Consider the following 25,755-nt stretch of genomic DNA (forward strand, 5'->3'; position numbering starts at 1 on the left):
AACAAGGCAAAACTCTCAGTTGAAATCTTCACTGAGAGTTTGGGATGAGGCAAAAAGTTTGCTGTAATATACTATGAAGCAATTAAAGGGAGAAGTATTGGCAGAGTGGAGAGTTTGTGTGAAAAAGACTGAGGAGAAGCCTTTGAAAACCTAAAGAATTATTGAATTATGCTATAAAACTGTTATACTATGGTACTATGTACTATATACTATAGTACCATAGTATAATAGTTATACATGCTTCACTTTAGCTAAACAGTCTCTCCTGTTTTCATCATCTTTTTTCTGAAATCTCTTTTCAGACTGAAGTTTTGCATGGTTAGTCTCTGAAGATGCATATTTCTGGAAAGTTTGAGTAAAAAATACCTACACTAATTCTTGAGTTATGGGAAAGTAGAAGAAATATTTTTTTCACATTTTTTGACCAGGTCTAATGTAAAAACAGTTGAGAATGGACATCTGAAACTTGACAAGAGTTCTCATAACTTGTACAGCACCTATATTTGGCTTGGATTGGAGGAAAAAAAGGGATCACTGAGTATCTGTAAATGTTTGTAGCATATCGGTTAAAGATGTGTATTTGCAAAGGCTTAGGTGTGTACTTAATTTCATACATATGAGTAGCCACTGAAGTGAATGGTACTATTGATGTGTGAAGTTAAGCATATGTATGTGTGAGGAAACTCAGGGCCTAAGTCCTTTCACCTACTTTGCTAGATACCTGTATATTTGCCTTACCAAGTTTAACAGAACCAGGGGCTGCTGTAATCTGGATGCTGGTGGGACAGTTTGCATAAAGGAGATCATGGCTGTCTCATCAAAACTTTCCAAAAAATATTGCCATAACATTGTGATCACTAGACAAAAACTATGCTGCTGTTTCTTTCTGTTGCAAAGATATTGCAACATGATTTCAATGCATCTGCAGCTACTCTCTTATAATCCAATCGTGTATAAAAATATCCCCTATCAATCAACAGTCTAAATTATTCTTTTGGGATCCAGGTATTGAGGGGAGCCTTCGTGTGTAGATCTTTCCTTTTCCATGTAGATACTGGAAATGCCACCTCTGCAGAACCATTCTGACTCCAAGCAGTTCCTAGACTCTAAAGTACTTTGCAGAAGATAGTTGAGCTATGTACAAACATTCCCAGGACCCAATCTATAATCTCATGGCTTACTTTATGTAGCATGATTGTAGATAGCTTGCAAATCATATAGACATTCTGGAGCCTGATTAAGTAAGTTAGGGGGAAGGGAAGGGTGGGAAGAATCTAGTGGGTCTGTGGAGTGAGGGTTAGCAGGATTGGCGGGGCTAGTGGGTCTGTGGTGGGGGTTAGTGGGTTGTGGGGGTTGGCAGGACTAGAGAGGCTAGAGGAGGGGTGGGGGTGGAGGTTTGGAGCCATCAGGGAGTTGGCAGGTCTGCAGGAGTGCTTAGTAGGTTTGAGGGTGGTTTGGCCAGATCAGGGGGTTAGTGGGTTCATGGGGGGTTGGCAGAATCAGGGGGCTAGCAGGTCTTCTGGAGGGGTTATCTGTTGGTGTAGGTGGGGTTGGGAGGCATGAAGATATGCCCAGCCAGGTTGGAGGGGAATAGGAAAGGCACAGCCCTGGGCTGGGGGGAAGCAGCTGGGCTTTTCCAGCCATGGGGCTTTGTTGTTAATGGGTACACATGTTCCTAGGACCTGATCTACAGTTACACAGCTCACTTTAAGCCATATGATTATAGATCAGGTCCTGGCTGTGCACACATTTGCTGGTGGTGGGACTTGTGCCAGGAACATGATCTACATAAGTTGGGGTAGGAGGGGAGGGTTAGGTTCTTGGAGGTTATTAGTGTGTCTGGGAGGGGACTGGTGAGTGTGCAGGGGTGGTGTAGTGGGTCTACGGGAGGGATTGGTTGGTCCTCAGTTGAGGGCTGCCCGTCTAGGGCTGTACTGGTGCATACATTCAGGTTACATTGGGTATGGATTAGCTTGATTTACATAGTTCACCACCTAAAGTTAGATCAGGCTGGCTATTTTTTTGCCAAATCTAACCTTCCTGAACATATGTACAATCAACGCTTAGATCAATCTAACCCTAGTTAAGTTGATTTAAGTGTATGGTTTGCACATGGGTGAACTAAGTTAGATCAAGAGGCCATTTTTTTTGCCTGACTGAATGTTTCTGAACATGAGTACAGTTCAGCACTTAGCTCAACCTAACCCTAGTTAGGTCAATCTAAGTCTAATGTTTGTACATACCCTAAAACATTTTTGAGGGCAAGACTAGTCAGGGGAGCCTAGTCCAATGGCAATAACCGCATATCAGTGCTGTGGTATTTGTTGATACTCAGTCATCAGACAAGCTAGCCTCATACTCTCCCAGTCTTTAGAAAGTCAGATTTTTGCTGAAGATTGATACACCCATATTTACTGGTACCAGAGTAGAAATACTCAAAACAACATTGGTTCTACCTTTCTTTTGTAGGTGTCCCTTGTCAGAGGGACACTGGGAAAGAAAATATAAGAAAATATAAGATAGCTCCTTGAATTCCAAATCAAGTGTATGAAAATAACATAAGTTCAGCATGCAATTTATAGTTAGCTCTCTAGAGATTAAAGATAATGCTAAAGTACATAATTCCAATAGTTAATCTTAATATATAATAAGATTTTACAGGTGCAGTAGATTATTTATTTTTCTGCAATATACAGTGAAAAACATAAACCCAAAAATTGAAAGAAGAGAGGCAAACACAAGGGAAAACACAAATATTTTAGTGGAGGTTTATTGTAAATTTAATAAGCAACAAAGGTAAACACATTAAAAAGAAAGAAAACGGGATGAGTACTGAATACAACAAAAAAGAACAAGAGAGAACTTATTTACAAAATATATACATGCAGATCAGAATCCAGTTTACACAGTCATTTAAATTCTTGTTTCATTTTATGGTAGGGAAAGCTTTTCTGAGCATTCATATTTGTGCCTTAAAAATACCTTGCTATATCATTCATCCAGAAACCTGGTAGGCACCCTGAAACCCTATTGGTGAAGTGGGACGCAATGGTTCTCTGCTGTCTACCATGGAAAGATCATAAATGTAAAAAAAGGCATCTTGAGGGAGAGGATGGGGGGAGCAATCCCAGAGGACTTGATCAGTGTCAGACTGTTAACGTTTAGTTGATGGCCACTATGGGGATTAACTAAATCTGGTTAAATCCTATTTAGCTGGAATAAGAGCTAGCAAACCATCTGGTGGAAAGAACAGTATGATATGACTAAAAGGAAATGCTGTCTGAGTTGCAAAGGGAAAAATAAACCTCTTGGCAGTAATTTGGATCTCAACTAGTCTCCTAAATCTCTGGCTACATCAAACTCCAGTATAATTGAAATGGTATATTTATATCACAATTGTTTAACTAGTTGCTATGGTAAAGGATTGTACTTCTGGTCCAGGGTTGATGAGTCACTGTCCTCTTGCAATATATCATACCATATTCTTTAGGTAAAAAGGATATTTAAAAAAAGAATGTCACATAGAAGGGAACCCACTTGCACCGGCAGGGAGATAGACTGCATGATGTAATAGGTATTTTCCATTTCCACCCTATCTGATTCTATTGCTTGCATATTGGTGGCAGTTTCTTGTTAGCTCTGCAGTTAAGAAAGGCAACATATGCAACATAAGCAACTTCCCCCCTCCCTTCCTAATTTATTCCTCTGAGATGGATATTATTTGTGTCCCTGAACACTTGACTGTTCATTCAGCACTGAGCTATCCTGGGCATATGCAATTGCAGAAGCAAACTACAAATGACTTAAATTCACAGGTGAATGCAGTATCACAACGTATGTGCTCATGAGGACTATATGGCCTATGAAAGCAAGGTGATTAGCCCCATAAATTGTTCTGAGGTTACTTGTCCTGAAATTAGAGCATCTGTCTCAGGAGAAGTTAAGACACCTGCATTTGGCTCACATAATAATGGGTATCTGGAAAATTATGCCTTCTCTTTGCTGGCTTTTTTGGCATCAAGGTAGTTATCCTGATGTGGCTTGCTGCACTGTTGCAACTCAGATTACATGGGGGCAAAATATCTAGGGGATGGCATTGATGCAGCTATAGTAGCTAAGGTACTAGTTAAAGATTCAAAATGATGCAAAATGTCCCAGTGCAGGTGAGCCTGGGACTTTTAGTTCTAGTTCTAGTTACAGGCAGACTCAGAGGTTTTCATAAATTACTCATCTACATTTACCTACCTACCTACCTACCTACCTACCTATCTCACACCTATTGTCTCCTATTCCCTCTGATCATCACTGCCACACATTTGCATTTTCACAGACCTGCATTTTGCATTTTGGCTTCTAGTCTACCCAGGAGAGCACCCAAAACACCACCAGACTCTCTCTATCCCTGAAGAAGGGTGTTTGTGCCTGAAAGCTTGCAAAGAACAATTTTCCAATGATTTAGTTGGTCTAATAAAAGATATCACTTATACCCAAAGTGCCTATGTCTGCCTATGTCCTTAGAACAACACGGCTACAACAAACAGCCCCTCTCACCCACGTTTAGAAATATAGGACCATACATATACTCTGCTATGTTTTGTGCTGCTGGATAGTGGGCAGCAGAAGAGTTGCATGAAGCCTTTTTCCACCCCAAATGATAAGTGCATGAAGTGGGTAGAATGCTGCCACTTATGGTGTCTTTGCACAAGAGGGAGCCAGAATAGTACAGGTGGCATCACTTCAGCCCAAGTGGCATCACGTAGGTTGGGCCTATGTGACCATCTGCTTGATCCCCCTGCATATGCAAGGAAAAAATGGATTAGGTCTTGGTGAGAACTAGATCTATAACCAATGGTTTACAAGATGCATGCTGTACTCCCTGAACTATGCAGTCATTATAAATGGTTTATTCTCTCCATTTAGTGTGAACTATTGATAGTAGCTGTGCACAGAGTCTATTGAAGAAGATTTTAAGTACTGGCACCACATTTATTGATTCCCTCCCATTTTAGTTTTTCTTTTAAAATGTAATCTTCCCACTTGCTTCAGATTTTGGTTCAAGACTATGGTATTTTATCATGATAGGAAATATGTTGCTTGTCTGTTGTACAACATTAAAGTACTAAGTTCCTGATTAGAATGGGGTTATAGTGACATCTCTATGGTTCGCAAATGTAGCATAATGAAAGACTGTACCAACATAGCAACTACAGTGTACTTTTTAAAGTTCATAGCCTTGAGACTGACAAAAAGCTATGCACTTACCAGGAAACTGGAAACCAAATAACTAGGTTTGCAATTGTCAGTTTTGAGACTACTAATACCAGAACTGGTTAAATCACTGTCCCTGTCATGGTATTAGCATGTGGTATTAGTAGCCCTAAAACTTCTAGTTCCTTTCATTTTCATGGCTTCTACAGTCAGTTTTGGTGTTGCCATTAGAAGCCTTGAAATGAGAAGAGAGAGCCACAAAACTAACTAGCTTTCATCACTTTCAAGGCTTTTAAAAGCAGCCCTTTGACAGCTGCTTTCCCTTCCTTTTTTCTAGCACAGTTAAATAGAGTACATACAGTTAATCACACAGTAGACAGATGCTATGCCCTTAAATGGTTTGTGCATTTAACAGATACCGAGAAAAATGGAGCTTGTTACAATGTAAGCAACAAGCAACTAATTGGGACTGGCCTTGTGTTATGCAGTTAAGTGAGTTTTGTCCTTATCTGGTATGCATATAAATAATACAGTTATGTCTGTATACAAGCAAAATTAGTTCCCTACTGGACATTGCACCTCCTTCCTTTGCCTAAAAGCAGCAAGGTTTCAACAGTGTTGCATCCTCTGCTATATCCTGTTACTATGTGATGAAATTTTCACATCCCTTTTTGAAGGGTGAAAATTCACTGAGAATTTCCAAAGAGATGAGTTCCCTGTCCTTCAGACTTGTCGCAAAGCATTGAGCCAGTTTTGAGTAAGGCCAGGTTGAATGGTAACCTTTACATTGTACCTGTTGTAGTGAGAGCCTTCTGAAAAAATGCTGATGTAGACAACTACCTAACTTATTCAGGACCTAGGAAACAGCCTTCTGAGCACTGTCTTGGATGACTAAATACATGGAAAGCTGCAAAATGTGATAAAATTTGAGTCTTGGTCCAAAATGCAAGCATTCAGTGGTTTGGACCCGGCCAAAACAAAGGTAAATCATGTTTTTTGGATCCTGATTTGAGCTTTCTGAAGGTTTGGAGATAAGAGGAACAGAGGCATCAACATCTCTAAAAGATAGAGAGGCTGGTCCATGCCATGTTTTAGAACCGATAAAAAAATTAAGCTTTTTTAGGATTGGTAGGCAGGAACTAAATGAATATTTCTGTTTTAAAAAAGGAAAATAATATTAAACATATCTAACATTCCTAAATTAATACCACCTGAGAATGGTGCCTACCTTATCAAAGGTGGAGAGCAAATACTTTTTGTAAGTGTTTGTTAGGTCTAATGTCATAAGAACATGGTGGGCACATCTACACATTCATTAATGCACTTTAGGTAATATGCATTAAATTTAGTACCTCCATTGTGAGGTACTAGAAACATTTGCATTAGTAAATTTTAATGTGCATTTGCTAAAGAGCACGGGGTTTTTTGTGCCACTTTAATGTGCATTAAAATAGGCTAATGAGCATTAAAGCACACGTATAGGTATGCCCACTGACACTACTACTTATGGGGTTAGACCATAGGCCAGGGGTGGGCAATTATTTTGCCTGGAGGGTCTCTTAATGAGTTTTGGTGAGGTGTAAGGGTAGCCCCACCCCTTGGTGGTTGCTCTGCACCCTGGTTGCCATCTTGGGACTAGAAGTCCCACCCGAACCCCTGATCTTTGCCACCGGAAGCCCTTCCTCTTAACCCTGGAAATACTACTATTGGGAAGGGGGTTTGCCAAGCTAAAAATCAAACATCTACAATAACATATTTTAATTTTATTTCAAAAAATATTTTTGTCCTCATTGTGTTTGTGTAGTGTACATAGAGGTGATTTCATAAGTCAAAATGAAGTCTTACTCTTATATATTGTGTGTGTGTGTAGAGGTGTGGTGGGTATGGGTGAGTAGTTATAGGGTTTGTGGGGGGCTGTGGGTGTATGTGTGTGGGCGTGTGTGTATGTGGGGTGTAGGGGATGGGGTGTGTGTGTGTGTGTGTGTGGCATGTGGGTGGGTATGGGGGGTTTGTGGGAGACTGTGTCCATGGGGATGTGTGGGTATGTGTGTGGGTGGACATGGGGTGTGTGTCAGGTTTGTGGGGGGAGTATTTGTGGGGATATATGGGTGTGCGTATGGGTGGAAATGAGGTTTGTGGGGAGCTGTGGGGTGAGTGGAGGGGGGTGACTGGGGTTTTTTTGGGTGTGGGGTGTGGTTAGGGGTTGTGGGTCCATGTACATGGTGGGGTGTGCATGTGGGACCCCTCTACAAACACGTCTCACTTACACATAGCTCTCCATTGCACACAGGGATGCTCGCAATGGAGCCTCTTGGTGGCATGCAGTTCCATCGAGCCCCAGGACTGCATGTAGCCGGGCTGCTGGCTCCATCATGTGGGGCTTACATGCCTGAGCCCTGTGCTAGTGGGGGGAGCCCTGTGCAATGAAGCCAATGGTTCAGGTCATGGGTCTTGGTGATGGCGGCAGGAGAGGGGCGGAGCAGTCCTGGCCCCATAGCACAGAGCTCTCTGCTGTTCTTCATGACCTGCGCATAGCAGTAAGTGGGGCCAGGCTGCCAGCTCCATTGCGCAGGGCTCCCTCCAGAGGCACGTGGGTTGAGTGGAGAACCCAGGAACTGCATGCACTTTCCACACGATGGAGCCAGGTGGACCCCATGCTCCCACCGGCCTGGGCTTTGCACTCCTGCTGCCCTGCCTTGGGTCCCAGCTGGTCCTGGCCTGGGGGCACGGGCCCCACACTCCTGTCCAGCTGCCACTTTGCTCCTATCTGCCACTGCCACCACTCCCCTATCTGCTCAGCAGCCTCATCTGCCCTGGTCAGCTGGGTCAAAAGGTCTAGCCTGATGGTGGGTGGCAGGTGGGCTCACTCCCACCTGCACTTTAGAACATCCAATGGAGCTTAGGCTCGCTGCTTTATCTGGGGGTCTATTTGTTTCCAGTCTCTCCTCCTCACTGGAGAACTGGCACCAGCTAGAGGTCAGGATGTCTGAGCAACTGCAGGCATGGACAGGCCTGCTACAATGTCTCTCCCTTCATAGGAGGGCACTGTCATCAACCAGCAGATCCTGTCCATGTTCTGGCACCATTTCAATGTTCTGGCCATACCCCCAGAGCTCTTAGCTAGGCTCCAGAGAAGTGCGGTGGGTGTCTGGCTAGGATGGCACTGGGTTTCTGCAGACATCTTGAGCCTCCCCTTGTGGGATGGTGGGCAGGTTCTGGTCTGCTTCCACAGCCAGGTCCACACCTTCTGTTTTCAGGCCCTGCAGATGCTTGTGCACAGTGCTGGTAGCCAGGCAATGTCACGCCTGATTGGCTGCACCTTCCCTACTTCTTCTGAGGGCTCTGATATGACCAGCAGCTCTTATACCTGCAAGGTCTCTCCAAGCAAGACCTGGAGGAGCTGCCAGATTTCCACCAGGCCCTCCTCAGGGCCTAGAGGCTGGTCTCTGCCCCCAGTAATCAGTTGATGTGTTCACATTGGCCTCCCTTATTAAGAGAGGCTTATAGTTTTTCATGATGGGCCTAAACCCATCAAATAGGCCTGTCACACAGTGGCAGAGAGTGGATGCTGAAAGCAAGAGTGAACTGGGTCTGACCAGGGTTTTTTGCACTATTCCTCACACTTGGAGCCTCCAGCATTTAAAGCCTAAGAAGTTCTTATTCAGAGTTCCACACTTTAATTACATGCTGTGTGAAAACTTACTTTTGTAAGTTTTAAACTTACTGCCTACTAGTTTTATTTTGTGACCCCTAGTTCTTGTAATAATGTCTAAAAATGTATGAAAGATTGAAGCATGACTTCTGCCCCCTTTTCTGAATAGAATGATACTGATCAGTTAGTCTGGTGAATCATCCCAATTGAACAACTGTGGTCTTAGCATGTGAAGTGACTAAACTGAATGAATCATGAGGCCGTGACCTGCTGTGGATTCAGAAAGAAGAACAACCTGGAAAACAGCTGTGAGAAAGCTGTGAGTATTAACAAAAAATAGACACATTTTGATGCAAAATAAAGTCTACAATAAGATTCACAATGATAGTAATCATTGTTCATTAATACATTAATAATTGCCAGTGTAATATTTCAAGTATATCAGCAAGAGTATGCTATATGAAAATGCTTGAATGGATATTTAAAATATTTCTTATCACTAGAATTGAAGCTGTTCATTACCCTGTAACTATTAAAAAAGTAATTTGAAAAGTTTCTTTAAAAAGACAGTACCATTTTTCATAACCTAAGCCCTGATTTTATATAGTGTTGGACTGATATAGCTGTGATGGTCCAGGAATTGTGAGAGAGAGGATTTTTGTGTGTGATATCTTCTATTGGAGCAACTGCATAGTTAGAACAGACTTAGACAAGCTTTTACCAGGGCAAGCATTTATTAGGATGTGATGAACAATACTTTGCATTCAAAAACTTGTCTAGGTCTATCCCAACTGTGCAGTTAGTTCAGTAAAAGATATCATCCACAACAAGCCTTGCTTCCCTGATTTTAGAAACACTTATCAGTCTCCTGGACTTCAGCACTATTGGGATCACTTCAGTTGATCACAATTTGCATGTTTAGTCATTTCAATATCTTTGCAAATCTGGACTGAAATTACAGCTTTAAGTTGGTGGTGTTGTCTTTTGGCATCATTCTAACCATAGTGTTATGTACATGCACATATAGATATATTTCTGAACATGTATGTGTTTTTAAAAGGATGACTAATGGGAAACTTTCTTTAGATTCATTAGAAGGTGAACATATGCCCATATGTGATCATAGATATTCAAAATGGACAAACTGTACTTCACATCTCCTTTTCTATCCTCCTGCTAGGGATGGATTGATTACAACATCATATCTTTACCGCCATGGAAAAATTTAGGCCCATGCTTTGTGAAGTTTGCCTATAGGCTTCCTGCTGAGTTCAGTGGGAATACTCACAGTGAACACAATTAAGCCTTCGTATAAAATTTAGCAGGACTGGGAACATACTGATTTGCACAAAGCAGAAATGAAGATCAAAAAAAGTATTTTATTACTTTTGTAAAAAGTAATTACTGATGTAAAAACATGGCTTTGCCCTTTCACTCTATTTAGTTAATTGCATACATTGATACTTGTTTTCTACTTCCTAAACAAACAGTTTTCCACAGGCTTAACTTTATGCTCTGTGATTACACTTGTAAATCCTTGGAGGCTTAAGAGTGTTGGTGTGGGAAAAGTGGCGAAAGTATAATCAGGTCATCAGAATTTTTTTCCTAGCCCTACTAATGTTTTCCTGTATGACCCTATCTTTACTGTAAGTTAGTCCACCTGTAAACCTGATCTACTGATACATTTGTGAACTGATTTTCGGAGTTGAAAGAGTGCTGTCCAGTAATTACATTTTTATTTCATGTGCAGTTTGCCTACTTCCTCCTTTGCTAATCTACTTCATTTATTTCAAATAGATCTCTCCCCTCCCCAGTAGTTTTGTTTCTGTATGAACACACTGTACTGTAAACCACGTGGGTTTTGTTTTTTAGTAGCTTGACACTATTTCTGTTAAACTCAAGGACAAGATTCTTTGAGAGGCTGGCAAAAAATTAAGGCAAGCCAATCCAAATCAACTCTTTGGAGCACAAGAGTGCCTAAGAAATCGAATAATTCAGTGGTAGGATAATCATTGACAATTTTACAGTTTGTCAACCTAGATTAAAATGCCCTTATGGAAAAGTCCTGTAGCATTTAATGCAGGGGTATCCAACCTTTTTGAATGTGGGTCTGAATTATGAACTTTTTATCACCCAGTGGGCCGGCAAGCCATATTCATATTTTATCACCCCGCGGGCTGTATGTTGGACAAGCCTGATATACATGAGCATCACTCTGGGGGAGGAGAGATGGTGAGCAGTAGAAGTGCCCACCTGGTCTCTTCCATTCCAAACCACAGCTGTGTGTTCCTCTATAGCCAGGACCCCAAGGCAGGGCATGATTAGGTAAAAGTCCCAGGCCCCCTGCTCTAAGCCACCAGACCTTGTTTCCCCTCCCACAGCATCCTAGTTCCATCTCGCAGCAATACATAGCCGCTACCCCTAGCCTGCCTTCCTTCTCATCTCAACTTCCCCTCCCCTGTCCAGCTGGGTCCACACTAACCCTAATTCATTTGCACTCAGGCTGCAGGCACTGCTTGCCCACCAACTCCCACTTCCCTCCCAAGTGTCTCTTAGCCCCTTGGCACCAGTAAAAATGCCTTCCATGAGCCAACCCCTGCTACTGGTTGCATTTGTGCAAGGTGGCCCCATGGGCTTTCCATGTGTGGGGTAGTGAGACCCACCATGTTCATGCCAGAGGCAGCCTTTAAACCAGTTACAGGAAAAGTGGGTGTGGGTGCTGGAGGCTGGGGCAGGCATCTCTGCCCATGGAGTGCCCCCTTGGCCCTGCGCTAGCCAGGAAGAGAGAAGGGGGGCTATATGGCCTGGGATGTACACGAGAACACGTGTGCATGTAGTGCCCACAACTTTGTGTGTGTGAGCGTGTGTGTGTGGAGGCGGGTATGCACATGCGCATATGTGCATGCATGTGTGTTTCTGAGTGTTTGGGTGTGTGCACATGTGTGTGCATACCTGTACTCACCCCTGGATGCTGCCTGCCTGGCCATCCATCTGTGTTCATCCCTGCCCCTGCCTGCATGTACATGCGTGTGCATACTCTGCCCCTGCCCCGGCCGTGTGTAGGGTGCAGGGGGGTGCGTGCCCACCTGTGCAAGCCTCCCCCAGCCACCCGCCTGTGCAGGGCTGCCTCCCTGCGCTCCAGCCAGCTCCACCTGCGGCTGCAGCCCCCCACAGCGGGGTCAGTACCTGCCTGTCCGGGGCCACAGGCGGCAAGGCACGTATGGCGGGCACAGGGCACCGGGACCCAGAAGAATCCCCAGCCCAGGGAGGCCCCAGCACTGGCACAGGCCAGGCATCTGCTGGATCCCTGTGCCCCACCAGACTGCACTGCTGTTGCTGCCCCTGCGGCCCCAGGCGAAGTCCTGGCCTCAGGGCGGCAGAGCAGCGGGCTGGGGCCGTGCTCTCGCTCCTGTGCCTTTCTCCATGCTTTCTGAGCCAGGCCAAGCACCACCCCCATGCCTGGCATGGCCCCCACTGGCCCCGTGGGCTGGGGGCTCCCCTCCTGCCCGCCTGGGGGAGCACACGCTGGGGCCAGCAGGCTGCTGGAGGTCGGGGCAGGATGAGGGGGGCACATCTGGCCATCCCGCCGTCCACTCAGCCTGGCCATGCCTCAGCTTGTCCCGTCAAGCACGGGACTTTGCCTGGGGCCGTGGGGGCGACAGTGGGAGGGCACAGGGACCCAGCAGACGCCCAACTGGTGCCACGCAGCCCTCAGGGTGTCAGCAGGACCCAGCTCATGTGGCGTGGGAGGTCATGTGAACCTGGCCCTGCGGGGATGAGCAGCTCCCCTCCCCTCCCCCACCCGCCTGTCCCGAGCGAGGGACCTTGGGCCTCAGAAAATGACTTGGCGAGCTGCATGGTGGCCTGTGGGCTGTATGGTGGACAAGCCTGATTTAATGGGACTGCCTGGAAAGTCAGCCCTGGTATAGTACCACAAGGGGCAAGCCTCTGGTTTGAGATCCTGGCTCCTCTTTGTCCCTGATGTCCTCAGTGATCCATAGCCAGGACCAGATTAATGCACAGCAAACTAGGCACAGGCCTAGGGCCCTAAGTGAAGAAGGAGCTCAGTTGTGCTTATTTTACATATTATAATTATTGCGTGAAAAAAGTAGGGCCCCATGGGTTTTTGCCTAGGGCCCACTAAAGGGTTTATCTGGCTCTGACTATAGCAACCCTGCCTCAGACATCTTCTTTTGGTTAGCTCACAGGAAAGGGGGTATGTTCTTCTTCAAAGCAAAGAGCAAGGGGGTCAGAGTGCCAACATCCCAAATATCACAGCAGACAGCTCAGCTCAAAAGCAAGGAGTCTTTATTGTGCCACTTCAGTTCCTTCTGTCTTTCCTCAGACTGCATTCTCTCTTCCCCGGGCATCTTTATACATGGTCTGGGGGTAAGGGGCACTTTAATTAGAGTGGCTCTTGGCTCTCTAAAGCACCTGCAGTGTCTCGTGTTTTCAGTGCCCTGCACTTCAAAATGGCAGTTGGGGTGCTTTAACTAAATCTCGCTTGATGAGCTTCAGTTAATGTGCCCCCACCACCATTTTGAAGTGCGGGGATGCTGAGTACACAAGACTGGCATCACATACCTGGGTGAGGGGCTGGGACTCCCTGGGGAGCTAGGAACTGCCAGTCTGCCCAGCAACTAGTGATGCATTTCAGATTGGTTGGCTGACAGCCAACAGGTGCTGACCTCCATTGGACCAGGTAAATGAGGTCATAAGGGCTATATAAATTAAGGACTGCCCAGGAGGAGGGAGGCAGCAGCCATGAGGAAGACTCAGAGAGAGAGAAGAGCTGGACCATCTGAAACTTGCTCTGTCTCTCAAAACTCATGATCAAGGAACTGCCTGCCTCCAGAGGGAATCTCCACCTGCCTCTGGATGATACTTGTGAGTAAGCTACTGGAGATCTAACTAGATATATAGCTTGCAGTAACTCAGATGTGTGATCAAAAGCTACCCAGCCGTGCCAGTTTGCTCTATGGGATTTCTCTGATATTGCTCTACCCTGTCCCCTATTCCAAACCTACTCCTTGTAACCAATAAAGTTCTCCTTTGTACCTAGCGTGGGAGACTTATTGGGAGTGGGTCTAGATTATGCCTTGGGGTCCCCTTGGTTCGGCTGACTAAGGGAGACCACTACTTGTGCTTCCGACTAAGAGAAGCACCCCCAAGTGCTTGAAGTGAGTCAAGTACCCTCAAGGGCTACTAGGTCTGTGTTTCCCAGGGTGAACAGAACCAGAATAAAGCCCAGCCCTGGGTTGTGGCAGTTTTTACCCCAGGCTAGCGGGTGTGCTCTAGGAAGGTAGTCGGCCAGACGTGAGGCACCCCCAGGGAAGCACTTGGAGCCTGGAAGGTGGTCAGGCGCAGTGAGGTGGGTGGCTCAAAGAAGGAGCACCCCCTGCTGGCCAGCCACAGCATTCTCAGCAAACTCAATTGAGTCTGCTCCCGATGCACTGTAATTACAGCATGTCAATATCGTGTACCCACATGTCTACAGGCATCCCCTGGGACTGGACTCTTTTCTCTGTCTTCCCTTTCTCTCTACTCTGTTCTCCCTGAGATTTTCTCCAACTTTCCCTAGGACAATGCTCTCCAGCTTTCTCCAAGCCTCACTCTTTCTTTTTAGGCACAGTCAGTCACCCTTGGCACAAAAACCATTACAAAACTTTAGGGGACAATACTCACCCAATAAAATGAAACAAAGTCATGGAGAACCAATCAGAGAGCAGTGTCTGGCCTAGACTGGTGTGTTTTCAGGCCTAGACTTCCTTCTGCCACTTAGGTGAAAAGGGCATAAAGATGCCCTGCTTATAAAACTATTTACAGGAACTATGCTCAAACTGTGCCTCCCCAGTGTTCCCTACAATAACTGCAGGATAAAATGTTTGCCCACTTTGGCCTTTTTTCATAATCATATACATAAGGGGCTTGCAGAATTGCACCCATTTACCAATCTATTTACCCTGCAAATTAGATACTTTAAAGATTTGTGCATGTGTTAAATTCTATAGACATTTCCAAACAGCAAGTAGAAGCATAGTGAAAGCAGATAACATAATTACACAAAAATTGTACCTGTGATGACCTTGGTTATGAATTTATTTTTAGATGTGCACAATATGCATTTGACAACTTGTTCTTTGACTTCTTAGGAGCCTTATAATTACTTGCCTCATGTACATAAAAGCATCACCTTTATAAAGGCCTGAACAGGGCTAGCTAAGTACCTACAGAACAGGGATATCAGATTAGAAATGGGATTTAGGAAGAAATAAACAGTAGCTTCTGTTTGGATGCATGCCAGAGGTCTTTTGTGCCAGCCGGAGATATCTGCCAAAGTTCTGAAATGTAGTTATGATTCTTCAATATGCCATATGCTGTACAAGAGTGAGGTTGATATCAGAGTGGTTAAGCTATCTCATTATAGCTGTAAAGCAGTGGTTCTCAACAAGGGTGCCATGGCATCTTGGGGTGCTGCCAGATCCTTTTAGGGATGTCCTGAGGTGCACTGTTGGGTATGCAAACATCTACACGATTCACAAGAAAAATTCAGATATTTTAAAAAGGAATTCATATTGTCAAAAATATTCTGACCTGTTGTGGCCTTTCTGAGTTCTTTGTAACTTTATTATTTTCCGTAGTCAAAAAAACAAGTGAACGCTAAGATCTGGCAATTTCCAAGGGGTGCCTTAGATCTAATGAGGGGTGCTTTAGGTCTAAAAATGTTGAGAACCCCTGTTTATAAAGACATGAGCTTGAGCCCTGCTCTGGACTTTTGTAGAAGGCTGCTGCACATTGATCCAGCTTTAAGAGGGTACCTCTGAATGTGGTCTGGGGAGTGAAATGTGCCCTGACATGATGCAGGCTCATCACCCCTTTGTGTACCGTTGACTACAGGAGTTGGCGTACATTAAATTTCAGGAGAAAGCTGCTGGGATCAGGAGAACCTTTGAACCTTGTTTCTTTGGTACATGGGGGTTTAAAGTGGTTGTTTCCTTCACTGACTTTTATATCATAGGAACAAGATACGAAAGACAATAAATGGTTATTTTTTTCAGTGTTTGGCATGCAGGGGTTAATGCACACATACAAAATGTTAACTAATAGTAAAATATTATAGCAGGGCAACTAGTTACTAATAAAATTCAAGAGTAAAGATGGCCAAAATCACAGTAAGACGGTGGTGGTATAGTTCATGCTACAAAGTTTTTCCACTAGCACCCTTTCTTTTGGTGTTGGCCTGGGAGTCTTCCTAATGTGGAGTTGCACATGTACATTTTTTTTTGGCAATATGCTTTTGTGGGTGTACTGTGGCATCTGCTCATCAGTGAGTGATTGACGGTGGATATTGCAGCTATTCTACTGACTGGTGGTGCGTTTTCTCTTGTAAAGACTGATGTTACATCTGCAGGTCCAGCCCCAGTGGTCACATTAGGGGTTACTGTACTGATGAGCTGTTTCCTTCTATCACATTTCTGTCGTAATTTGAGTGATCATTTCTTGTCGTGATGTTGGAGTCCATGATTGAGAAGGGAGTGTCACTTTGTTCTGTCTCCTGCAAAGGCTTCCCAAAGGTTTGGGTTGATTCCAAAAGCCTACATATCCTGATTGCAGACTTCTTTGAAGTGCAGTTTTGGGCACCCTACTGTTCTCTTCCCACCTGCATTTGCTCATATAGGATGTCCTTTGGGATGCGCCTACCTTCCATCCTGCAGAGATGGCCAAGCCAGTATAGGTGCCACTGTTTTGAGCAGTGTAGTGATGGTTGGCAGGTTGGCTCTAGCAATGACCTCTATGTTGGTGATTCTGTCTTGCCACTTGGGGTGCAGACAGAAGTGACATTTTTTGCCTGATCTGGCCACAGAAAGCTGTGGCCAAACACAAGTGCACAGACAGCTTCAAATATGGCTGATTGGGTGAAAATCTGACCCTTCATTGCATAAGGTATCAGATAAAGAGGTTTCAAAATGTAGCATCTTTTGTAATTTGTGGCTGTGGAGCTCATATCCTGCTGCTGTTTTCAGAATAGGAGGGGGGAAAGGGAGTGGAGGAAGTTCAGTCTGGGGTTTTTTCAGAGGATGGGGTGAGGGGGCTGACGGTGGTGGGGGCTCCAATTCACCCACCCCACCCTTTAGCGCTGGCTGGGGAGCCCCAAGAATGAGCTCCCTCTGCTGTATTTCCTCTCTCCCATTCTGAAAACAGCCATCACTGGCAGAGCCAGCCTGCAGCTAGATCCCTCTCTCTCCTGGAACCAACAGTGAACTTTTGTTTGGTTTGGGGTAAGGTTGTAACTCAAAATGCTTTGCAGAACACTTGTGAGTTACAGCTGGGAGCTGCCCCAAGGATGTGCTGTAAACAGTGTAGGTGGAAGCTGTTCAGCTTCTTTTCTTGGTATGCATATGCTGACCATGTCTCACTGCTATACATAAGGATACTGAGGACTCAGGCTTTGTACACAAGCAGCTTCATTTTGATGCGAGTTTTATATTGTTCTAAACTCATTTGGACAGCTTACTGAAAGTGTTATCTGCTTTTCCAGTGTGCACATTTGTGGGGATTGTGTTTTAAAAATGGCAGAGACAAGGACCTATAAATCCCTAAAGGGCTATGAATTATACATACTTATTGAATCTCCCTTTTTCTGGTTGTAAATACTCTTCAATCATGTCACATCACTTTCCAGTTTGTCAGGAAATTCTCACAAATCAAAGCTGATTTGGTTGGGGTTGGTGAAGTCACCCCAGGACTTGAGATGGCTCCTCCTTTTATTATCACTGCTTATTTCTGAAATTCCTGATTTTTGCCAAGGCTGGAAATAGGTGCAGTGAGATAAAACAAGAAAAGGTATATGCATAATACTTCAGAGAAAAAAAGCAAGAATTCTCAACTTTTAGTTCAGATAGGGCCTTAGCATTCAAGGAAAGAATATGTCCCAAACAGTATCTTATAATAAAAAAAATGCTAGAGAACTGACTCAGAGCATTTAATATCCTGAAAATAATGGAGGTCTTAGAGTGATTTAAAGCCTAAAATTTAAGATGTGCTATAAAAATCAAAGTAAATTAAATCAGCATATCCCTATGAAATAGTTACAAGTACAGTGATACATTTTTGTAAAAGCAGATGAACCTAGATGCAGAGGAGATACCCTAGATTAGTGGGGGCCCACCTTTCTGGCAGACATGCCACAAATTAAGCTGTTTGCCCTCCCCAAATGACACTTCAGTCCCCTTCCCCTGTCCAATTTGGTGCTCAGCTTTCTGCTCCCTGCCAAATCAATTGCTCTGCTTTTTGCTCCCTGGCTTTTCTGCTGCTGTGCTGTCTGCTCCCTCCCTGATCTGCTGTGTGCCACACACAGAGGCTGCCCATGCTACCCCTGCCCTAGTGGAATATTCTCTAGAACCCAAATATGCTGTGACTGTTTGCCCCACCACCTCCACCACTGCTGGCTCTGTCACCACTATGTCTACCTATGCCACCACTGCTGCTTGCCTCACACACCCAACCCCATGGTCTGGATCCAGCCCAGGACACTGGGTGAGTTTGACACCCATGTTCCATAAAATTCTATAAATAGTCATTCAAATCCTGGAGACAGATATTTAAAGTTAGGCCAATTAATCATTTTACAATACATCAGTGCCAACTCATTGTTAAATGAAAACCCTTCCCTGTTCTTCATGTCAGTGAATGCATTTTGAGCCATTAATTTTCATGATTGACATATATGAAACTTTCATTGCTCTGAACATTTTGGGACTTTTACAACTTTCCATTTGTTCATATTTCAGTTTCCAACTTTGTTGTTCAGAGTGGGACAGAAGTTAAACACCACCAGTCCTACTTGGAGAGGGGCACCTGAATGACTAGAGACCTAACCATATGTCTGTGGTTTCAAATGGTGTGAGAAATACTGCTGTAGAAAGAGAAGAAACAAATGCCCATGTTAACACAATACTGAAATCATGGGGTAGATCCAGAGGGGGTTCATGGTGTATGCCTCCCCCACCCCCTCGCCCCTGCCCAGCCTTTCTGACCATGTATAGGGGATTTTTTAAAGAAGGTAAGAACAGTCCGACTCCCTTCCCCTCCGTACTGAGAGACATGTCCCCTCCCTTTCCCCATCCCCCACCTGCTGCTTCTGGTGTCCCTGCTGTCCTGGGTATGAGGGGAGTCTTCTGTCCTGCTCCTGCAGGGCTTCAGGACAGCTGGATTCTCCTTCTCTGCCTGCTCCTCCTGGGAGTTCCCCATCAACCTGGCAGTAGGCACAGGGAGAAGGAACCTGCCCACCACCACTGTCACTGTCTTGGGCTGAGCCCAGGCCCCGTACAGCTTGGCTAGAGTGGGAAAGGACTTCCCCTCATCCCTTGGACAGCAGGGACATGTCAGTGGCAGGCATTAGGGGAGAAGGGAAGACAATGAGACATGCCTCTGAGCACAGAGGAAAAGGGGGGTGGGAAATTCTTCTCTTCCTGAGGATTTATAAAGGTCCCCAGCTGCTGCTCCCATGTTGCAGTCTGCCTGCCCTGGTAGAGGGGAGAAGGCTGGGAGGGTGAGGGGGGCACTAGTGTCTGCTCCTGCATCCACTTCTGACTGCAGCATAGATTCCATGCAGCTTTATGGCTCGCTGTTAGGATGGGTAGCATTATGATAAGATAAAATCCCCATATAAATGTGGCTTGTTTATTCAGGAACAATGTGAACAGAATTACTCAGGCTTTAAATGGCGTATTAGTGGCTAGCATCCTACATCAAAAAACCACACACAGTTTGGTATGTTGATGCTAGCTTATGTAAGAGTGTCACAGGACTGGAAGAGCTGTAATCTGAATTCATCAACAAAGCTGGGTTGTGGTAGGGTTGTGGGAGGAGGGGAGTTTCTTATTTATCATTAGTAAAATTTCCATGCTTCCTCCCAGTTTTCCTTTGTGGTATCTTGCTTTTTCCTCTTATGAGCACAAGTAACTCAATAACACTATTTATTTACATACAGTAAAATAAAGCTGAGGATTAAGGAAAAGAACCAACATAACTGTGTTTATTTCCCATTGGAAATGTGGTTTGGTGGCATGATCTCAGGGCTGGAAAGCAGTGTTCTGATCCCTGCGTAGAGTTTGGAGGCACAGTTAAGAGTTTCTCTTGTATGCTGACTTGACTACGCTGATTTAACAAGGCCATAGGACAAAGTGTTCTATTGATTTCTAACACCATGACTACTACTAGAGAGCAAATGGACACTTACTGCTTTTGTTGCTCTCAACAGTTCACTTTTCTGCTTCAGTTTCTCTATCAGTAGTACACGAGCAATAATGCTAGACTACTTACCTTATAGAGCTATCATGAGAATGATTTAACATGTGTAAAGTACTCAGAAGATGAAAAATGCTGCTTGGATTAACATCAACAGATGACTATCCTGAAATGTTTTACCACTAAGTTAATTTTAAATAACTTGTACTACAGGTGCCTAACTCTGGTCTTGGTTTATCAGAGGTAGTTGATACAGAGTAACTCCACTGAAGTCAGTGGCATTAAAGTGATATTAAAGTTAGATTGCATGATATCAAAATTGGGCCCCCAGAGAATCTTGTGAGTTTACAATGAAAGACATTGTTTCAAAACTCTTACTCCACAGTTTTGCATTCATAACTTTTCTTGAAAATGCTAATATCATCAAAAGATCAGTTACTCATTTCAAGTATAAAAGTGAGCAAGGAGACCGAAATAGTAAAATATAATTTCCCTATCTTTAAGTTAAAGCGCCTGACAGCTGCTGCAAGTGCGAAGTAGCTACAAAGAAATGCTTACCATATCTTACACAGTGCTGGAAGAGATCAACAGACTCCTTCCTGTTTAAAAAGAAAAGCAGAGCTCTTAAAAATAAATAGATCAATGGCTGTATGGGAAAGGATGTCATTCATGCATTTAATTTATAAGCAATATAATATTCTCTTTTGTTTGCCAGCAGTAGAGCAGCAGAGTGTCTTTTTATAACTTTCTGTTCTTTCACCATATTTTTGCACACACCACAAATAAGATATGCACCTTGTTGTTGGATGGCAGAATGTGGGGGAAAAATATTTTTCCAGAGCCATGACCTAGAGCTGGCTTTTTCATGAAGACCCTGTACTTCTAAATGCTTGCTGACAGGGAGAGAAAAGCAGGCAGCCATCTCAAAGTACAGTGTCTTTATGCTTCTGCTCCTCCAAGCTTCTATTTTGGAGAATCAGTTCCTCTGCTTAAGATGTGCACCCCAGTTTTGGAGGGCTGGGTTTTAGGAAAAAAGATGTGTGCGGTATGTGAATTAATGTGGCATTCTATTAGGACATGACTATCTTTTAACATTTGTCCATATCCCTTCTTTATTTTATGAGGGCCAATTTTCTTGGTGTGAACTGGAACATTTCTGAGCCATATCACTGAAGTCTGATCCTGAGAATCTGTTTTAAAGTTCACTGCTCTGGGCCAGTAACAAGACGGGAGCATTTATGTTATTTCATAAATGCAATATAAAGACTTCACCGTTTACTTATTTCTATCAGTACTGTATGATTATCATAATTTTAAACATTTATGTTTCAGGTAACACATAGCAAGTGTCCAGAGTAGTTTCTTCCAATGTAAACTGGCAAGATGCTGTCCAGTGGCAAAATCTGCTACAGGTGGTCTGCTATAAATGTAGAGTACAGTCACATCAGAGCAGCAATGCTGAGGTAAAAGGAGCACCCACCATCCCCAAACAATTTATAGACGGGTGAAAACACAGTCCTATATTATGACATGAATGTTATACAAGCACCTCTACTCTCTTCTGAGAGCTTTCCTTCTCTAATGAAAGGAAGCACGCGTGTACACATGTTGGCTGAGGCTAATTGATTTAACAAGCACATCACAAACTAATTTCTGAATAATCCAAAAGCGGTGTGGTTTTCCACACAAAAATATAATAACCCCACCATTATCTTCCCTTCTTGATCTGGACTGTTTTATGAAAGTCTCTTCCCTGTTTGCTCTGAGGGATTAAATGGGATTTAAGGCTGTAATTTGCTTGCATGGCTGATCAAACTAATTGTATGGCAATTCATGTATTCCTGCTAATTTCTTTACCAGTGGGGGATAAAGCACTGATCTGTTGTTGTTGGTCTTTCAGCGCATATTTCAATCATCCTATCTGGCTTCATCAACAGACACACTGGCTTGCAGCTGATTGTTTTGCTGCAGTGGGTGGTTTTTATTGTTGCTTTTACTCCCTGATACCCAAATAGCAAATTTTCTTAACTTTAATTGCTGGGTTAGGTGTTTGGATATTATTTCAACTTGTAAATCCAATCCCAGCTGTACATAGTAAATATCGTCAAACCTCTGTGCTTTTGTCTTTTCATTAATATCATGTTGCACGAGTATTTTAATGACAGCCTATCATGCTTGAATTATGTTTGTTAATCACTGAATGTTTCCTTATAAATAATCTGAATTGGTAGTCTTGGTACTATGTAGCATCCAATAGTCTTTCATTTTTCTTTAATATTCCAACCTATTCTTTAACTTTTAGCAATTTAGGTTGATTTAAGCTTTAATTCTCCACTCTGTCTTGATAACCTTTTACATACTACCTTTCCATGGAATAGTTAGTCATTTTTCATGAATGAAATAATGAGCATTCCCTGTGCTCCCATGGGACGCTCCATCCACCCCACCGTCTCAGCGTTCATGAGCCGCGCCTAGTAACTCAAGGTATGTAAAGCTGTGTCTATGGCCAAATTGCTGATTCTCCAAATCAGAATAGAATCTTCAGATTCAGATTTGGCCAAATCGAATTGGGACAGGGATCTGAATCAGCAAATCGAATCACTATCCCCCAAATCAGGCGGAATCCGAACTGAACACTGCCCGCTTCTCACACCCCCAATATTCAGTTTATCCTTACCATGTCACAGTAATTTTCCCAGGAATTTTCTGAACTCACATTTTTTATGTCACAAATTACTAACTCCTTACCATCTGTGTTGCCGTGGAAACATGGGCAAAGATTAATTTGCCTAATCAGGCAATAGATTTTCTTTCCATTATATATTTGTGTCTTACTGAAAACACAGCTGTAAGAGTTATGCTCCTATCAGCTTCAGTGCTTGCCTCAAAGTAATTAAAACATTTTATAGAAACTATGTTACTGACATGATTCTTTTCCTCCCCCATGTTATCCAGTCCTGAAATATTTACCCACAAAGGCCATGTCCAGACGAGCGTGACTGTGTGGTATGTGGCACCGCAGACATGGCTGCAGCGCTGTACACCACACATTCAGCTGTTCTCTATGCTGCAAGGTAGCAGCATGGAGCGGGGGGGGGGGGGGGGGGGTTGACCCCAAGAGATCCCGGAATCAAAAAACCTGCACAAAAAAAAATAAAAATGGAGCAATGCACATGGAGGCTGTGAATGCTGCCCAAAACCAGAGCCTAGCTGGCCAGAGCCACACTCCAGCTGCCATGGCAGGTTTGCCACCCTTGTAGCCCCAGGAGGCCCCCAGGACCCCAGGTAAGGCTTCTGGGGCCTGCCCAGTGCTGGCCCCAGCCTTCCCTATCCTACCTGGGGTAACCTGCCATGTGTCAGAGGATGCGTGGCATAGGTGTTCCATAAAAGGTGTGCCGCTGCTTCTTGTCTCTGGGGAAACAGACATCCATGCTCATTTGGACATGGCCAGAGAGACTATATCATAAAGGAAAGTGAATTACATATCCAAGATTTCAGAAACCAAGTCTGGCAAAGGATGTTTTAGGCAATTCTCAGCTGCTTTATTCAGCAGTCACTGATTTTATTTTTATAACTTTTAGATGCAAAGCCCTATTTTTCAGCATCTTTTTCTTTTAACAAAAACCTCCTTAACACATGTACTTACAGGGACTTCACCCTGGCAACCCTGACCTTGGATTCTAGCTTTGGCTCTGTAACCCTGCCTTGGACTTCAGACCTTGGCTTCTGAGTTTGGCTCTAAACCCCTGACTCCTTGGATTCCTGATTCCAGTTCTACAACCTTGATCCCAGATTCTGGACCTCACCCTGGCCACACAAGTGATTTACCTTGATCACTCATGCCCCCATAGCTTACAGCTTGAACAAACAGCTGTCCAGGGTGGAAGCAAACAGATGACACTTAAACTTACATTTAAAACTTTTTTCCTAGTGTAATTCTGTACCATATTCAAGGAAATTATACCAGTGTAGGACTATGTATTCTCTTGTTTGCTAATACACATTGCAAACAATATCATATCATATCATGTCTCTAGGCTCTAAGGGTCCTTCTATGAGGGCCGGTTTTAGAAATACCGATTTGTGTCTTGTTACTTCAACTGATTAGTTTCTGAAATATATTTCTATTGATCTGTTAAATGCAGAAGACTCGAGACAAAAAAAATATTCATTCTCATCTCACCAGTGTGAGATCAGATTTTTTGCACCAGTGTAAAGACAACCAGATTCTGTATTAGTCTAACTGTAAAGCATCTCATTCCATTAAAATAAATAGTTAGTTAACATTTGCATTAGCATAAAAATATATCAAAAGGATTTGTGTCACTGCGTGTTAATTATGTGATATATTTGCAAAATACGAATTTTGAAATTAATTTTTACATATCCACATAAACAAATAAAGGTCATATCCATAAAGGTATTTAAGCATTTAGATCCCATTGAAAACAAAATCAGTTAGGCACCTAACTAGGTGGCTAAGCTCTCTTGTAGACGTAGTCCTAAGTTCTTGCAAAACAGAGGTTTTCCACAGAGTAATTCAGTTCCCAAAGGTCAAAACAGATACATCTATTTTCATCTTTCTGAATGAGAACAACAACAGTATTTTTCAAGTAAAGTTAAAGTTAGGTTGACTATCTGCAAAATCATGGATAATCTGTTGCTTCTATAGCTGATACTTCTCTGGGAGGTAAACCACTAACTGCTTGAAGATGTGAAAGAAAGAAAGAAAACTTTACCGGAAGAAGCAGCATGTTACTTCAACCCAGCTCTGCAGCGTCTGTGTGGATCAGGCACTTCCGCAGGGCTTCTTAGCACTTTTAGCTAAAGCTGATTCAATCATTGGATAGATAAAAGCACCAAAAAAGCCCCATGAAAGCACCTGATTTATACAGACATCAAGCAAGCTTGGTCCAACTAAGGCGCTGCCTGTTCTGGGCATACACAGGACTTGGCGTTGGAATGCAATGAGTTTAAAGTAAAGTGTCATTTTAGGTTTTTTTTTAAAGTCTGCAAGTGCTTGCCAAGCACTCTAAGTGGATGGCTGAATCTTTACTACTTGCATTTCAGCCATGCATCTGAAGGAAATTTAGGCACAGACTTTTTGCTCTAAGCAAGGCAAGAGAAGCTCAAGGTTGTTTAACCTCTTACTGATGAACCATTTCCCATAAGAAAATCTAGAGCAAGACAATTTACATAGGAAAAAAAAGTGCTTATCTCATGTAAAAAAAATAAACATGTGTAACATCTAGATGATCTTACTCATAGTAAGGCTTTAGTGGTTTACTGTTTTGTTTAATTGTTTATTTTTGGTAGTCTTGCCATACAGAGCAGAGGAGAAGATCAAGGGTCTGCTAAATATGAATTACATTGGTCAAAAAAAGTTTCTAATAGACACTACTTGGTGCAAATTGAACTGTTTTTCACAGCATTTTACAGCATTGTGGTCATATAAACATTTTATGTTAACATACACAAAATGCTTTTCATAGATTCATAGATGTTAGGGGCTGGAAGGGACCTCACAAGATCATCTGTTCATCCCATTCCCCTTTGCAGTTATTAGCACAAAGACATTCTCTAAGCATTGCCATCCCCAAAAGAGTATATGGCTCATGACAGACAATACTGGGAGATTGCTATTG

General features: G+C 43.4%; 1 long non-coding RNA gene across 1 annotated transcript; it reads right to left on the minus strand.

Moving 5' to 3' along the window:
• Positions 1 to 2,799: 2,799 nt before the first annotated feature.
• On the minus strand, positions 2,800 to 24,913 carry LOC109286326 (uncharacterized). The gene is made up of 3 exons (XR_002094326.2): positions 24,850 to 24,913; positions 20,669 to 20,709; positions 2,800 to 4,792 (listed from the first exon to the last, which is right to left on the minus strand). It is a non-coding gene; the product is annotated as an uncharacterized LOC109286326 (long non-coding RNA).
• Positions 24,914 to 25,755: the final 842 nt, after the last annotated feature.

This window comes from Alligator mississippiensis, chromosome 5 (assembly GCF_030867095.1).
Source record: "Alligator mississippiensis isolate rAllMis1 chromosome 5, rAllMis1, whole genome shotgun sequence".
In the NCBI taxonomy this organism is placed as follows: domain Eukaryota; kingdom Metazoa; phylum Chordata; order Crocodylia; family Alligatoridae; genus Alligator; species Alligator mississippiensis.